This window comes from Balaenoptera acutorostrata, chromosome 10 (assembly GCF_949987535.1).
Source record: "Balaenoptera acutorostrata chromosome 10, mBalAcu1.1, whole genome shotgun sequence".
Taxonomy (NCBI): domain Eukaryota; kingdom Metazoa; phylum Chordata; class Mammalia; order Artiodactyla; family Balaenopteridae; genus Balaenoptera; species Balaenoptera acutorostrata.
This window is the reverse complement of record NC_080073.1, coordinates 13,993,386-14,010,613: the sequence shown is the minus strand read 5'-3', so window position 1 is coordinate 14,010,613 and position 17,228 is coordinate 13,993,386. Positions and strand designations below refer to the sequence as shown.

The 17,228-nt window shown below is 36.9% G+C and overlaps 1 protein-coding gene across 4 annotated transcripts in view; it reads left to right on the top strand.

Moving 5' to 3' along the window:
• Positions 1–17,228, top strand: part of CNTN4 (contactin 4) — a 955,661-nt gene that overhangs the window by 239,419 nt on the left and 699,014 nt on the right. For all 4 annotated transcript variants that reach the window (XM_057555542.1, XM_057555540.1, XM_007192463.2 and 1 more), the window contains one exon: positions 861–916. The gene's annotated coding sequence lies outside the window, so the exon portion shown is untranslated. The remainder of the gene's footprint in view (positions 1–860; positions 917–17,228) is intronic.

The window sequence follows — 17,228 nt, the reverse complement described above, 5'->3', positions numbered from 1 at the left end:
GGCTCCAAGAGCTGGTAAACTAACAAAGAAGGGATAGAGTGGTGAACTGACTTGTCAGTAGTCACACGGCAAGTCACACAGCTAGTTTGATTTGGTTTGTTCATTTACTTTGTTTCTCTTGTTTATTAGTTTTTTATATCCTATATAGAAAGTATGAGAGAAGTCATACAGTATTTGTCTTCCTCCCTCTTATTTCACTTAGCATAGTACCCTCCAAGTCCATCCATGTTATTGCAGGTGGCAAGATTTCACCTTTTGTAATGGCTGAGTAGTATTTCATTGTATATGAATCTTTTTTTATCCATTTATCTGTTCATGGGCACTTAAGTTGTTTGCATATCTTGGCTATTTAAAATAATGCCGCAATGAACATAGGGAGCGCATGTGTCTTTTTAAGTTGGTTACCAGATGGGAAGGGGGACATGGGGAGGGCAAAATGGTTAAAGGGTGACAGATGGAAAATAAACTTTTGTTGGTGAGCACACTTTTTTGGTAGGGTATACAAAAGTAGAAATATAATGTACATATGAAACATATAATGTTAATAATTAAGGTTACTTCAATAAAAATAAATTTAAAAATTTTAAAAATACATGAGGTAAAAAAAAAAAAAAACACCAAAAAACCAGAAAGTGCACACAGCTAGTGAGACACAAAGCAAAGAAAAAAACCCAACCTCCTAATCTAGGCTCCTAATATAGGCGATTCTACCAAGCTGGAAATCCACACCAACTGTATTTAATTTTTATTTCCTTCTAGTTTAAGTTTAGAATGGGAATAATTAAGCATCAGCTATGTATAAGAATACTGATACTTGAAAAATGTATTTATTTGTATATTTTTTGTTTTTTTTATTCTAGGAATTGTTGACATATAGTAACTCCACAGCATGTGGCCCCAGGAACTGCCCTAAATGGTAAGCTTCCCACGGGGAAGATGTTTTCTTACATTCATTTCACCTTTGATTAGCATCCTTAGTTACTATGGAAACATTGAGATCCTTTCCTTAGAGAGTGGTACCATGAGATCATTTTTGATGTTTTTCTTAGGGTTGAAGTTAATGAAGGTAGTGAAGTCATATAAATTTAAGCCTTGAAAATAGGAAGTTGAGACCTTTCTGGGACCTTTCTGGAGAAGATACTTGAGGCAGATTTTTGGTGGTTCAGATTAATTTGATAATTCAAAAACTTCAGAATTTGGCATCATGGAGAGAGTCCTGGGAATAAAATGAAGGTTGTTGCATTTTTGCCCATGGTTTACAGATAAGACGTTTTCAGTCAAATCTTCAAAATACTAAGTTAACTAGATCCTCAAATTGAAGTCTTTTAGGGGTAAAACATGACTGTTGTAACTTACTGTCTATAGTGCACGCAGTTTTTCCTTTATAAAACATACAGGTCTAAAAAAAAAACTGTTACTGTTTTAGTTTCCTAAGACTCCTGTAACAAAGTACCATGAACTGGGTGACTTAAAACAATGGAAATATATTTTCTCATGTTGAGTAGGGAAGAAGTCTGAAATCAAAGGGTAGGCTGGGCTGTGGTTTCTCTGAGAGCTCTATAGGAGAAATCCTTCCTTGCTTCTTCCATCTTCTGGAAGTTGCCGACAATTTTTGGTGTTCCCTGGCTTGTAGTTGTATCACTCAAATAAATCTCTGTCTTCACATGGCCTCCTCCCCTGTGTGTGTCTGTGTCCAAATTTCCCTCTTCTTGTAAGGACACCAGTCCTTAAATCAAGGCCCACCCTAGTCCAATATGACCTCATCTTAACTTGATTATGTCTGCGAAGACCCTTTTTCCAAATAAGGTCACATTCACTGTTATGGGGATTAGGATTTCAACATATCTTTTGGGGGGACATAGTTTATCCATAATAGTACCTGGCCCTTAAAAGAAACAAGAGTGATCGTGAAGTTAACTATGGTTAACTAGACATAAATGGAGAAAAATACTAACCTGGAGGGTAGTGGTAGAGGAAGATCTCATTGCATTGCTATACACAAAATAAAATGCTCACTTACTTTAAAAGATGCAATAATTATCTCCTGATGGCCCAGTTGTCTCCCAAACAATATAATCAAAATATTCAGTCATTCAGCATAAGGATTGATGACAATGGGTAAATATCAGTGCATGCTTTTGACTCTCAGGGAATTTTCTTAACACCCTCTATTGAAAAAATATGTAGAAAAAATTTTATTTCACTTGATTTCTCAGATGATTTTCATAAGCCAAGTTTGAGTAAGGTATCCTTTACCAATTAGCTATTAATCCATAAAAAACCACCCCAAAATTCAATGGCTAAAAACAGTAACCATTTATTATTTCTTAGGAGTCTGTCAGGTCAGCTGCTTAGGTCTTCTGATACGAAACAGATTCCCCCAGTCTTGCTTGGTGCATTTGTGTGTCCGGGATCAGTTTGTAGGTTAGTTGGGGGAACCTTGCTCCCTACGGTCGCCAATCCTCCAGTAGGAGCCCGGCTTCTTCTCATGGTGCTGGCTTTATTCCAAGATATTCTGAGTGTTCTCAAACTTGCTGTGAACTTCTATCTTTACCTCCTCAGACTTGTTGAGCTATAATCCATCCCACACAAGGCAATAGGATTGATCTTCTTAAATCACATTCTAAAGTTAATCCAACTACCAAAACCACCTGTAAATCTGCCACTGTTCCCTATTTTCCTTGGATCAATTCCAGCCATTTAATGTGGTTTCAAAAGATTCTACATTATTAGGCTCTTGCTTACCTCTCTACCTTGCTTTCTTTCCCCCACCCCACTTTCCAAAATAGGTTCTACCAGCCTGAATTTCTTTAAATTGTTAAAATGTGCCATCTTTTCTCTTGCTTGTGCTCATTCTGTCCCTTCTTCCAGGAATAGTCGATTCTCCTCCTCCTTCTTCCTTCTCCTATCTTTGTGTGATCAACTCACTCACTTCTTCCAGGAAGCCTTCTATGTTTTCCTTTGCCTGAATTAGGCTTCCCTCTGCTGCTAACATTGATGTGAACAACATGATAATCACAGTGTACTGTAATTACTTGCCTGATTATCTTACTCTCCCACCGTAGACTCTGAAGCCAGTGATTACATCTTCTTGTACATTATGGTATTCCTAGAACCTAGCAGTACATGCACAAAGAATGTCCTTAGTAATTATTAGTGGAAAGAATAAAGGATTCTTTTCTGGACATCATTTCTGCTCCAATTCTTCTGTCTTTAAAGGTTTAAGTTGTTGGACATTTTTGGAATTAATATTGAAAGGCAGAGGTCACCTTCACTCAAATTTTCCTGATCCTCCTTTGGCCCTGTCTTAAGGAGGGCTCTGACACCCTCCGGTGCCCTGGCTTTTTGTTTTCTGTAAAAGTAGTAGCCTGTGGAACAGAACAGCCGCAAAACAGGGTTATTTTGGTTCACGTGTTTGCTCTTTTTTTCTTTTAATTTGAAAAAGAAAAAGTTTAATTTGTTGCTAACACTTGAAAATTAGATTTCACATGAAATGATGATTTCTAGATTCTCTTAGAAGGAATCAGATTATCTTTCTACCCTGAGCCTGCATTCCCAGATGCCAGGGGGCTTACCTGAGCAGCAGGTGCCTTCCTCTACCTTCAGTTCATCGTGCCCCATCATTTACTACCTATATGGCCCTGGCAGGCACTTGACTTCAATGTCCTCAGCTACACAGACACCTGAATTGATGGTATGTGGTAGCTTAACTTGGCTTCTAAGAGTTTGTCTCTCATGAACCAAAGATGATAGGTTCGGTGGCTGGATGAGCCATTTAGTTGTTGCTGACATATATGTATCAACTACGTGAAAGTAATTTTGGCTTCGTGTTCAGAGGTCTGTGCTTAATTTCCTTCTCAAATGCTTGAACAGATAAACTAATCTATCCAAGACTCTGTTTTCCCATCTGTAAAATGGAGAAATAGAGACTATGATGCTGTGTATGGACTTGCATCATGTAAAGTTGCTTTGTAAAAACCACAAAATTCCGCCTAACCTATACACACAGAGAAAAAGGAAGGAGATTGTTAGTTCTTTTTTTCTGGATTGGTACAAATAATTGTCATCTTTTGTTAGGTGATATTAATTAAAATAGATAAGGAAAATTAAGTATCCATACATACTACAACGTGGATGAACCTTGAAAATGTTATGCTAGGTAAATAAGCCAGATACGACAGGCTACGTATTGTATGATTCCATTTATATGAAATGTCCAGAATAGGAAAAATGATAGAGACAGAAAGCATTTTAGTGGTTTCCAGGAACTAAGGGCAGAGAATAATGTGAAGTGGCTGCTGCTGGGCCCACGGGGTCCTTTTTGGGGTGATGAATATGATCTGGAATCAGATAGTGCTGGTGGTTACGCGATCTTGTGAATATACTACAAAACACTGAACTGTGCAGTGAATGGTGAATTTTATGGTACATGAATTATATCTCAATAAAGTAATAGGATATGAAATTCATGTGTTAGGATGACAAAATTTCTGTTTCAGATATGGCAACTAGGGAGTGTAACAAAATAAGCAGGTTCCTTGGGTTGTCACTCAAATCAATATACACTGTCTTCCTCAAAGTCCTGCTGTGTCCTCCAAAGCCAAAGACCACGTCAGATTTCTAATTGTAAGAATTCATCATTTAATACAATGGTTATGAATGATGGGGTCAGACAGAGATGGGTTCATTTTTAAAATTTATCAATTAAAACTTCTCTAAGCCACACATTCCTCAAATGATAAAGTAAAGGTACTAATAGCCATTTTGTTGGGTTATTGTAAGAGTTAGGAAGAACAAATGTCAAGTTTTTACCATGGTGCCAGTTACAAAACAGCTCCTTTATAATTTATATCTATATACACACATATATATAGATATTTAAATATATATATATATTTGAATTGAAGTATAGTTGATTTATAATATTATGTAATTGATGCATTTTAATTAGTGTTATTTGGTTGTAAGTATTAGGCTATAGATTTTTGGCGACTCAACTAGATTTTTGGCGAGTCAACTGTTCCAAAGTTGGCTTTTTTTGGGGGGTGGGGGGTGGCGGGCATCTGGGCCAGAAAGCAAAGAACAGCTAGAATACTGCTAGTGCTTAATGAATTTAATCAGCCCCGCAGGGACTTTTGATTTAGCAGGGAAATATTTCACAGAGAAACATGATTTTTATGCTTCCTGTGTTCCTCTTGGTAGTCGACAGATCCTTCCCTGGCAGAGGTAACATTACCTGTGCTGAGAGAGGAGCATTAACATACCATGAAGGTGATGTTAGAACTAAGAGAACACATCCCTGTGGCCTTATATTAAAATCCGTCTGTGCATGTGCTTCTGAATGCAAGTCAGGCTGTTGCCAATAAGAAAATAAACTGCTGCCTGAAAATGTATGATTCAATTGTCCATCATTTTTATTATTTATGATTTTTTCCCTTTAGAACATGGTAGAGATGCTTTTACCTTTGGCTTTGTCTTTGGAAATTGAAATTAAAATCATACTGTGGGAATATAGAAGATAATTGAGTTATTCAGTCAAGTATACTATAAATTGTAACATTAAGCAGAATTGTTTAATCTTCATTATGAAAAAAATGACTGTATGAATTGCTCCATTTGATCCAGTGGCTGCTTTATGCTTTTCCTTATGGATAATGGAAAGGATTATGCTATGGTGAGTGGCCAGAATAGCCTGAGACTGCATCATTTGTTCTCGGAGCAAGTATGTACACCAGCATCTTCCTTAGGACCTGGCAATATGGTGACAAATAAAATATACACGTAGCCTCGAATTCTGGGTTTGATACCTAATAGGCGTGGCAGGTAATAAACAAGTAAAAAAGTACTAATTGTGTTAGGTGCTATGAGGAAAGGAAGAGGATGCAACAATAAAGAAGCACAGCTGATAGCTCTTCATCAAGACTAGCTTGTTATGTGACCCTGGGTAGGCTGCTTCTCACCAAAGGGCGTCAGACTTCTTTTCACATAATGATTTGACCCTTTGATATTAGGGGATGATCCTCTTTCTGTTCAGAATAATGCTTTTTGACGTCATATTTATTTCATATCATATTAAGATTACTATTCCTCCCTTATTTAAGTTAATTTTTGCCAGGGGTTCCTTTTCTACTTTGTTTTCAGTCCTTATATGTCATTTTAGGTGTGTCTCCTTTTAGTAGCATATAGCTGTATTTTTTCCATCTAATATTTTTTTCTCATTTATCAAGGGAGTTAAAAAGTTCCCACTTATTTTGAATCTTGAACTATTTTTACATTCTTCCTATCATCTTATTTTGTGTCGGCATATTTTGTGTGAGGTTTTTTTTTGTTTCTGCATATTTCTTCTTTACTGTATTCTAATGGACCAACTGATTTTTCTTTTATTCTACTATTCCTTCCCATTATTTCAGATTTCTTACTCTATTTCTGTTTGTAGGAGGCGCCCTTAATTTTAAACTTAGCAATGCCAAATTTAACAATGTTCTCAAATAAAACCTAAAATTCTCTAACTCTAATTGTACCACTCAAAGTTCCAAGTTTTTGTTGTACACATAGTATTTTAGTTCAACTTGATTTTTCTCGCAGTTAGTGATTCTAATTGTTATATTTAATATAGTTAAGGCTTCATTTACATAGATTTCCCTATATATTTACCTATTTATTGTTCATCATTGTTTCCAGCATCCTGCTCTTTTGTGTTCAAGTTCCTTTTACTTAACACACCCACGAAATATTTCTTTTAGCAAGTTCTCTTAGTGGTAAATTCTCTCTTGTTTATCATTAAATGTCATTCTTTTACCATTATTTTTGAGTAATATTAAACTAGGTTGGGAATTCCTAGTTGCCAAATATTTCCCCTCAGTACTTTGAAAATATTGTTCTATTGTTTTCTACTCTTTATTTACTGCAGATTTTGAAGTCTTCTGTTAGTCAAATTGATGATCTTTTATATGTGATCTCTTTCTTTCTGTTTCCTTTTAAGATTTTCTCTGTTTGGAGTTCTGAAGTTTCATAGTGATTTGTCCAATTATGCATTTATTTTTAGTTTGTCTCATGTGATGTCTTATTTTCAATCTGAGGAAATGTTCTTTTTTTCAGTTTTGGAAAATTCTCATTCATCATTTATTTGAATATTGACACTCTTAACATTTTGTTTTCTATTGTCCTTTTCTACATATCTAAGTAGACATATTTTGGACCATTTATTTCTCCTATCTGTAATGCCTAGCTATCCTTTTAAATGTTCTATTTCTTTACATCTCCATTTTGCTTTTTGAGAAAATCCCTCAGATTCCTCCTCCAAGTTTTAAATCCTTTCTTCATCATTGTCTACTCCATTATTTAACATTTTATATCAGTCAGAATAGCAAGTTGATGCTGCACTAGCAAACAACTCCCAAGTCCTATGGGCTAAAGCAACAGAAGTTTATTTCTCCCTCAGGTTACATACCCAGTGCAAGTTAACATGGGGGCTCTGCTCATTATATTTACTCAGGGACCCATGTTGATGGAGTCATTGTCAGGAAATGATTCCATAAGTGCTGAGGCAACATACAGAGAACCTGTGGGATCATGAGCTAAGCCTGAAAGCTTTTTCCCAGGATGGACACATGTCACTTTTGTTTACATTTCATTGGCAAAAGAAGTCACAAGGCCATGGATGACTCCAAAGAGGGCAAAGAAATACAATATTAACATTTGCTTGGAAATAAAGGACAATACTTGTGAAATGCACTTAATTGCAATACCAAATGTCTGTTGGCTTTTAAATTTTCAATTATTTTTTTTCCTTGAACTTCTATTTGGTTTATTTCGTTTATCTTCTGTGTGTCTTTTATAATGTTCTGCTCTTTTATTATGCGTTCAATTCCTTTTTATCACTCTCCAAACTCTTATTTTCTATTCATGTTCATGATCTTTTATTATTCCTAGTGCTTACATTGCATATATCTTTTTACTGTGCTAGCAGGTTCATTTTTGTGATAGCTTTTTCTTTCTCTCATATATTTCGTCATTTTGTATTGTGAACTCATATTAGGTATGTTTTTTTTCTGTGGGAATGCTGTGGACCCTGTGTTGTGAAAACTTACCCCTAAACTAGTTTTGCTTTTGCTTTTACCAAGGTCTGGGATGTAAAGTGTCCCAGACCAGTGTTAATTTCCTACACCTCATGAGTAGTATACATTTTGATCATATACTTAAGCTTGGCAAAGGCTTGGAGTTTCATTTTCTTCCAGGGGGCACATTGAACCTGGTGGCAGACAGCAGAATTCCAGACTGTGGCTTGAGATCACATAAATGGGTCTCAGCAGTGACTTTGTCTCCAAAGAGCGTCCCATCTGGTACCTGCCTCTCAGGCAAATGCTTCAAGATTAGTAAGTGGGTTCCTTTCACCTACCGCCCAAGCACTTTTCAATCCAGTGTTTTTGTGCTGGTTTTCGTGTTGAGTGGTTCTGCACATGAGCCTTTTATAAAGCAGGTTTTCCGTTCCCTGCAGCTTTTTAGTTTTCCTGAGCATATGCCCCTTTGGTTTTAAAATGCAGACGTTTTGGGGGCTCATCTCTGTTGTGCAGGATCTAGCCATTGGGGTGTTTGGTGTGGAGTTCAAATCCCTCACTCTCCAAGGAAAATAACCCCACCTTTGTAATCCCTCCTGTCTGTGGATTGCTGTGGCTGGCATGTGAGGTTTTCCTTGGTGAGCCCATATGGCTTCCTCTTCTACCTGTCTCAGTGCTGTTCTTTTACCTTTTGTTGTGGAGACGCTCTTCATCTAGTTTTCAGGTCTCTTTCTGAGGGAATTATTTCATTTGTAGCTGGCGATTCCTTGTGTCTGTGGAAGAAGGTTAGTTTAGGATCTTCCTATGCCACCATCTTGAACTCTCTAAACGGTAACGTACTTTGCCTGTAATAAGTTAATGGAAATGGGTTAAACAATAGAAAATGGAAACCTTGAGTCTTGTATTGAATTTTCTTTGACACAGGATTAGCAGTCAAGAAGCACTAAGTGAGACAAGGTAAAAAACATACAGGCAACTACTGATGGGAGTTTTAGAAGGCAGGGAAGAAGTGGCTCCTCTGGTGTTAAGTGCTCATATTACATATTAACCGGGGATAAGCCCCGTCCTTGCTCTAATTTGAGTCAGATCAGAACTGAACATTCAAAGCAATTTGCTGAATACAAAAGAAATCTTTGGGTTGTCTGCTGAGTATGCAGCCCTTTCGCTTAGAAATATCCAAGTGCCACAGCGCAGGCTGAAAGGATGTCCGGGTGTCTCCTTGTACCACAAACTGATAGGAGCAGGAGATTTTTCTCTTTGAGGATTTTGATGAGGACACAGAGATGAGACCTGAGCAAGGGAGCCAGTGGGTCATGCTAATCTTGGGCTATTTAAACTGACTATGACTACATACTAACACAGAAAGAAGAATGTGAAAAGAGAAAAGAAAATAACATGGCAGAGAGAGAGAGAGAGAGAGAGAGCTGAGTGACCACGTGGTCCCAGAAATAGAGAAAGGGTAGCACCTTTGCACCTGCCCTGTTGGTTGTGATTTTAGTCTGGCTGTACTTTGTAGCAGTAGGTTTTCCGACATTCCTTGTATTCTTCCAGTAAACTTTTTGCTTGGCCTGCTTTAAGGGGTTCTCTCTTTCTTAAAACTGAGATTTCTTGGCCTGGACATTGACCACATGTGCCCTATGACAGCAAATTGATACTGTCCATTTTTAAAAACCAAGACTCCTTGAAATCAACATCATAGTTTTAAGTCATTGACTGAATGACTGGGAGATATTAGGCAAAACTTCTCTAATTCTTTTTATTTCTGTATTCCTACCATTATACGTAGATAAAATTCCATTATGATGTCCAGACTCACAGGTTAGAAGTTGGGACAAATGCTAAAGCTACTTGAGAAACGGGCAAACTGTGCATAATTCAAGGATGTTACTAAGCAGATGCTAGTTTGAGGGCATTAAGATCAGTGCTGGCACCTTTAAATAGCTAATACAGCTTTCTTCCGAGGCGGCTCAACTACTGACACAGTGCGGTTTATCCACTGGGAGGCTGTGACTCACTTATTCTCCCAATTCCCCTATGTAATCGGACACAATGTATCTCCAAGACACTTCCTGCTGCTAATGCTTCCATTTCTATCTTGGAGCCTTTTGATTTGTATTTTCCCCAAATGGTTTATGTCTGCTTGTCAAGTGGGGTTCTCACCTCACTTGGAACTCCTGGCTCTTTGATACGGAAGAGCAGGCTGGCAAGAGGAGCTGGCATGCCACAGAAACCGTGCAAGCAATCAACAGCTTCTTTACAGCCAAGTGTGATTTGTCTGCAGCGCTGGGCATAAGCGGCTCAGCACAGCTGTCTCCTCCTATGGCAGATTCTCATACACAAAGTTCCGGTTAGTATTTTACCACCGTGTGGAAGGTAAGAGTTTGGGTGCAACAAGCTGCTCTGACATCACCCTGGTGGCTGCATTTCTTCAATCCTATGTGCATGACCCCTTAATTGGCACTTGAAATTCAAGAACATTCAGTTCCTGTTACCTGCAGACCTATGAACAGTGATTATGAATCTTGGTCCTGGAATCAAGAAGGATCTGAGTTTGAATCCCAGTTCTGCCCCAGATTTACTGTAAGATATTGGGAAACTTATAGAACCTCTCCAAACTTAAGATTATTTATTTAAAAAAATGAAGAAAATGTTAGAACCTACTTTTGGGTTAGATTTTTAAATTTTGAAGATGAACATGTGTTCATAAAGATTAGGCAAGTGCCTGGCACGTCATATGTGCTCAAAATCAGTTAGCCGTTATCATCATCAAGTGAGGACTGCTATGGTTTAAAGCATGTCTCCTGTGTTCTCCCATTTCTGTTGAGCACAACTAAATGTCATTCAGTTCTTTAGGGGAAGTAAGATCATCCTCCTTGAGGGTGGAAAAAAAAAACTTTTGGGAAAGTAAATTCTCACCATTGACACGAGGAAGACTCGCCATCATTGTGGACGAAGCACAACTCTGAACTTCAGGACTGCTGTTTGGTGTGAGTGTGAATCTGGACAAGTCATTAACAATTTTGAGCCTAAGTTTTCTCAACTGTAAAATGAAAGTTCTGGCCTGGATGTTACCTGGGACTCTTTTTTACTTACTGTGTTCTAGGAGTTTCCTCTTCCTAGTTTGAACGTTAAATGATCTCACATTCACGGTAGGAGTGATGCTATACAGTTCTCCAACTATGCAATAAACAGAACTTGAGCTTCAACAGTCAATATGTTTGAGGTAAACTCAGTATAGGGACTTTTAAAAATAAAGAATTACTAAGACATAGAACCATTACATTGCACCGAAACAATTTTTATTTCATGCTTTGTGGGGAGGGGGGCTGTGTTAATCAGGATTAGTTAGGCTCTACTATAATAATCAAGAATATTAATTGCTTAATATAGTAAAGTTTTATATCTCTCTCTCACGAAGTCTGGTGCCTGTTGCCTGCTTTGCTTCTCATTTTCCTTTGTTGCATTGGCTTTGCTTAAATTTTCCTTGGATAGTGAGACATCTAGATTAGTTCCTGATTAAATTCAATTTATAGGCACCAATTAAATATTGACTGAGAACTATTCATTTCTAGCTATTTCCTGAGCAAAAAATTAATAAAGAGACATTAAGAGGGCTTTAGACCCTCAGTGAATAATGGCTTTAGATGTCCCTTGAAGACAGGACCACCCCTAGAATCCTACATCCTACTCTGTTTTATCTTTTATGTAGCCATACTTATTACGTCTTTATCTTATACTTGTACACAGCTCTCTACAGCAACTGCCTGTCTCTTTTTTTCAAAATTATTAGTGTTCGGACAAATCTGTCCTTGTATACTGTTGATGCTCCTTCTATTTCACTGCCATCAACCACTTGGTGGAGGTTTTTATTTTCCTGCTATTTTTCTTCCTGTGGAGTACAGATGAGGTTAAGAGGATTATTCAGCAGCTGTGTCCAACCACCTGCTCTCCAAATCCTTGGTTTTCAAGCTCTTAAGAACACTGCTGGGGATACCTTAGGTTCTGTCATTACCAATGCGGTTAATCCTGCACGTCCCTAAGATTTGGCATCCACCTACCTTGAAGGCAGCTGTAATTATGGCTCTCCTTTAAAAAGCTTCATTCTTCCAGCAAGGATCCAGTTAGCTTTCATTTTATCTCTAATCTCTTATTTCAAAGGTGGATTAAAAGGTAAAATAACCACAACCACGTCTATAGGGCACATTCAGTCGTTGACCTTTGAGACAAGTGCCTTTCTCACTTCAAAATAGATCTCAGTGGGGACAGTAGATTGCTCTGACTGTTCCATGCCCTGCCCTCAGCAGACTCACCAGAGATGTTAACATCCTCCTGTTGTATGGTATTTCATCCTTTTCAGATAAAGTTGGCTGTTGTTTCCTTTCATTTTCCCTGCACTGATCCCCAAGTTTAAGCTTCTCATATTACTCTGGCTTGTTTCTGGTTGTTTGTTTCAATGTACTCAGTTCAGAATATTGGTCCATCAGCACTCTGAGATCTTATTCCACTTTGTATTTGAATATCTCCACTGGGGTAACATTATCCAAGTCATGTGCTTGCAAAATCAGAGCTATGCTAATAGTTTGCATATAGTCCATCGGTCGCCTGAAGCCTGGATTTTTAATAAATTTTCTGTACAGTCTTTAGACAGATATATCTTTATTTTTTCCTTAAAATATATGTACTTAAGACAGAACTGACAGCAAATGATTAGCTTTTGGGTAATATCTGTTAGAATATCTTCGACTTCTATGTTCAAATCCTGGGAGTGGTTTGGACATGACTTTTAAAGAGGATACTCTAAAGGGAATTACACTATGTTTTGGGTGGTCTATGAAGTTTACATTCTTTCATTACACATGTAGTTAGAAGGGTGATTCTGCCCTGAATATACTAAATTCAAGACTTGGTTTTGAAATTTTGACAAGCTACCATATGTCTTATTTTAAACATGTCAAGCTAAAAATGTACCCTAATTCTTTTTTTTCCATATGATGAAATAATAAGGCATGCTACTTCAGAAGGCCTCTTGAAAAAGTGTCTTATGACAATCAACAAACACTTTATATTCATATTACCTCTTGAGACCGTTATAATAGCAACTGTAATTTCATTCAATCCATAGGTTTAAAAAGTCATGATGGTTCTTCACATACTTATAAAATATCACAAACCAAGTGGGCTTAAGATGTAATTTTTTCAATAATGTATGTTAAAAAAATTCTATTAGAAATAATTGAATAATTAAATGTTAGAATATTGGAAATGAAGTAGGGTCTTTCCAAAAAACTTGCCAGTTCTAAAGTTGCTTATTGTAGAGAAGAGGATCCATTTACTTGAGGCATTGAGTCCCAACTTCTAACTTTATAGATTGGGAAACTTAAGCCCAACAATATTTAATGATTTCTCTAACATCACACAATTGGTTAATAACAAAGTGGAAAAAAGACAGTAGACCTGTTATTCAGTCTGGTTCTTCCCATTAATTCATAGAGAGATATGTCATAGAGTTGTGAGATCATTGTGGATAATATAGTTAGAGCATCATTTCTAACAGATTAGAAAGTTGATGCTACAGACTTCCAGTTTTGAAAACATCATGGATTTGGCTACTGTAGACCAATGCCCACCTAAAAACACAAAGAAATAATGAATAAAATCATGTGCATGGATCATATGTAAAAGGGACCCACCTACTAATCTTGAAGCATCTGCCAGGGAAGAAGGAACCAGACGCAATACTCTTTGGGGACACAGTCACTGCTGGGAGCCATTTACGTGATCTCGAATTACCTTGTTAATACCAGTGCTGGTGGGTGCCATTTTGGAATGGCATTTTGGAAAAGATAAACAAAATTGACAAACCTTTATCTAGACTAACCAACAGTAATGAGAAAATTAGAGATGAAAGGAGAAGTTAAAACTGTTACTACAGAAATACAAAGACTCACAAGAGACTACTATGAATAATTATACCCCAACAAATTGGACAACCTAGAAGAACTGAATTAATTCCTTGAAACGTACAGTCTTCCAAGACTGAATCATGAAGAAATAGAAAATCTGAGTAGACTGATTACTAGTAAGGAGATTGAAACAGTAATAAAAGTCTCCCAAAAACAAAAGCCCAGGGCCAGACGGCTTTATTGGCAAATTCTACAAAACATTCAAGGAAGATTTAATACCTATACTTCTCAAACTCTTCCAAAAAATTAAAGAGGGGGAAAGCCTTCCAGACACATTCTATGGAGCCAGCATTACTCCAATACCAAAACCAGACAAGGACACCGTAAAAGAAGAGAAAATTACAGGCCAGTATTCTTGATGAACATAGATGCAGAAATCCTCACGGAAGTATTAGCAAACAAATCCAACAACACATTAAAAGAATAATATAGCATGATCGAGTGGGATTTATTCCAGGGAGGCAAGGATGGTTCACCATTCACGAATCAATAAATGTGATGCATCACATTAACAAAACAAAGGGTAAAAATCATATGATCATCTCAGTAAATGCAGGAAAAGCATCTGTCACAATTCAGCATCCATTTATGATAAAAACTCAACAAAGTGGGTATAGAGGGCGTACCTCAACATAATAAAGGTTGTATATGAAAAACCTACAGCCAACATCATTCTCAGTGGTGAAAAACTGAAAGCTCTTCCTCTGTGATAAGGAACAAGACAAGGATACCCTCACTACATTTATTCAACATAGTATTGGACGTCTCAGCCACAGCAGTTAGGGGAGGATGTAGATCCTGTCCTTTGGTTGAGAGGTCTTTTTTGTGATGTCTAGCTGTTAAAATCTGAAGAGTTAATTTTTACAAGAGATATTTTAATACCCTTAATGATTTTCATATTTTTACTAAAAATTCCAAGACTGTCAACACAATCAGATTTATGCAGACTAGATGACATGGTGCCTGTTTATTATTACAACTTGATGTCTAGACCAGTACTTTTAAAACTTAAATGTGCCTACAGATCACTTTGGAATCTTGTTAAAAACGCAGGTGCTTTTCCAGTAAGCCTGGGTAGGGCCTGAAACTTTAATTTCTGCCAAATTCCCAGGTGATCCAGATGCTGCTGGTCTAGGGATCATGCTTCAAGTAACAAAAACATTAGGATATATATATATATATATATATATATATATATATATATATATTTTTTTTTTTTTTTACATCCACAGTTGGTGGATTTTTCAGAACATAAGAGAATATCCTAAGTTCTTATTTGAGACCTGAACAAAACAAACCTCAGTGTAGTGAGATAACTTGCATAAGGACGCTCTGGTTTGTAGCAGTGCTGGAATTAAAAACTAATTTCTGTTGATTCTAACAGCTTCAGGGACTCTCATATTTATTATGTTGATTCCGTGCTCTTTTGTTCACTTAGTAAAAGTGCTGCATTCATAGCCCTAATTCATTGTCACTGTCTGGTTTTCAGCTCAAGCAGGTACTGGAAATATAAACATGCACACAGAAAGACAGATTTATCTGTTTATCAGCCAAGCTTTTTCAAAGCAAAACCCAGGATGCAGAGAGATTGTTGATAGACACTAAAATTTTGACACCTGGGAGTATATTTTCAGCAACAAGATGAGTAACTTGGGCTAAAGGGGACCGATGAGAATTAAGCTCAGATTTATTAAGGACCTTTCCAGTGAGTGGGTTGTATCCTTTCTCAAAGCAAAAATAAATAGTCTATAATTTCAATTATATGATCCTGCAACATGTAGTTTAGCTTTGATTAACTGCTATAAATAGCCATCATCTTCTTAATCCTGTATATATTTGGTATCATGCTTTAACATCTGTAAATTAAAAATACTGTGGTAGTCAATATATTTCTGAAAGAATATACCATATTTCAGTTAGAGGTTTTTAAAATAACTCCAGCGACTGTCTTTTGTGCAATAAAATGCATGATTTCTGCACTTTGCATTTGATTATTAAACCTACTGTGTAGCAGAATCAGTGGTCTGGGAACATCTATTTACCCCCCATGCAACATTCTTATTTAGTGTGGATGAGAGAAAGTCTGCTGGGGCAAATCTTTTCATTGGGTTTCTACCAGTTTTATCTTTGGATGAAAAGATACGCAAAAAGGATACAGTATTTCTGTCTATTCAAGACGGATATCACAGTCCCCTTAGCAGTTTGAGTAATAACATGTTTTGGTCATTGTGTGACTTTGGGTAGGCTTAGCATTTTGAGCCTCAGTTTTTGCATTTATGACATGAAAATAGTAATATCTATCTTACAGGGTAATGTGGGTAAAATGACAGCATATTTAAAAGCATTTAACCAGCACTTGGCATGCTAAGCTCTCAGGAAATACTCTTTACTTCTTATTCCCTGAAGCATTTAATATCTCCAGGAACAAGCTGTAGCAAAATGATAATTCTCTTTATTTATTTACCTCAGGCACCTAGAATACTCTTGGGTAAGTGAAATAAGTTTTAATTGTAACTGGACAATTAATAGTGTAAACTTACTGTGGGAAAAATAAAGGAAGCATGCTTTCCAGAACCAGTTAAAAATGAGTTTTGATAATCTGTTATTTCATATGCCCCAAATTGCTTCATCTATTAGCATGTATAAATGAGAGTTAATGATAAATAATAGCAACCCAAATCAGCACTAATGTGCATAGACATTTTTCATCATGTAGCTATAATGGTATTATTAGTATCAATTTCTTGGTTATATATTGGAGGGGTATTGGAGGGGTTTTTTGGAATTTTGTAAAAATCATATTTTTGTCCCTATATAGGTTCTTAATCGAGGAGAGTAAGTCCCTTTTAAAACCAGAATAGGTGAATGAACAAATATGGCTGGTCCAGACATAGGGTGTGTGTCCAAAAGCATGCATTTTTCTCTCTTGCAATTCCATGAGCTTCTAAGAAGAGGTACTTTCCCCTTCCTTCTAGTTGCTGTTAGGTACTACTGGTGGGTTTATGAATATGTCATATTTGTATCAAGTCATCTAATTATTCTGGGCCTTTTCACCCCATCCAAGTAAAATCATCATCTTCTTTGACAGAATTGTGATAAATATTTATTTGAGGGTTTTAAACAACCAATGGCAGCCCTGTGACATAATGAAACAGTGACTTTATATGATTTGATGCCACACAGATACATCAGTCAGGTCTGCACCATT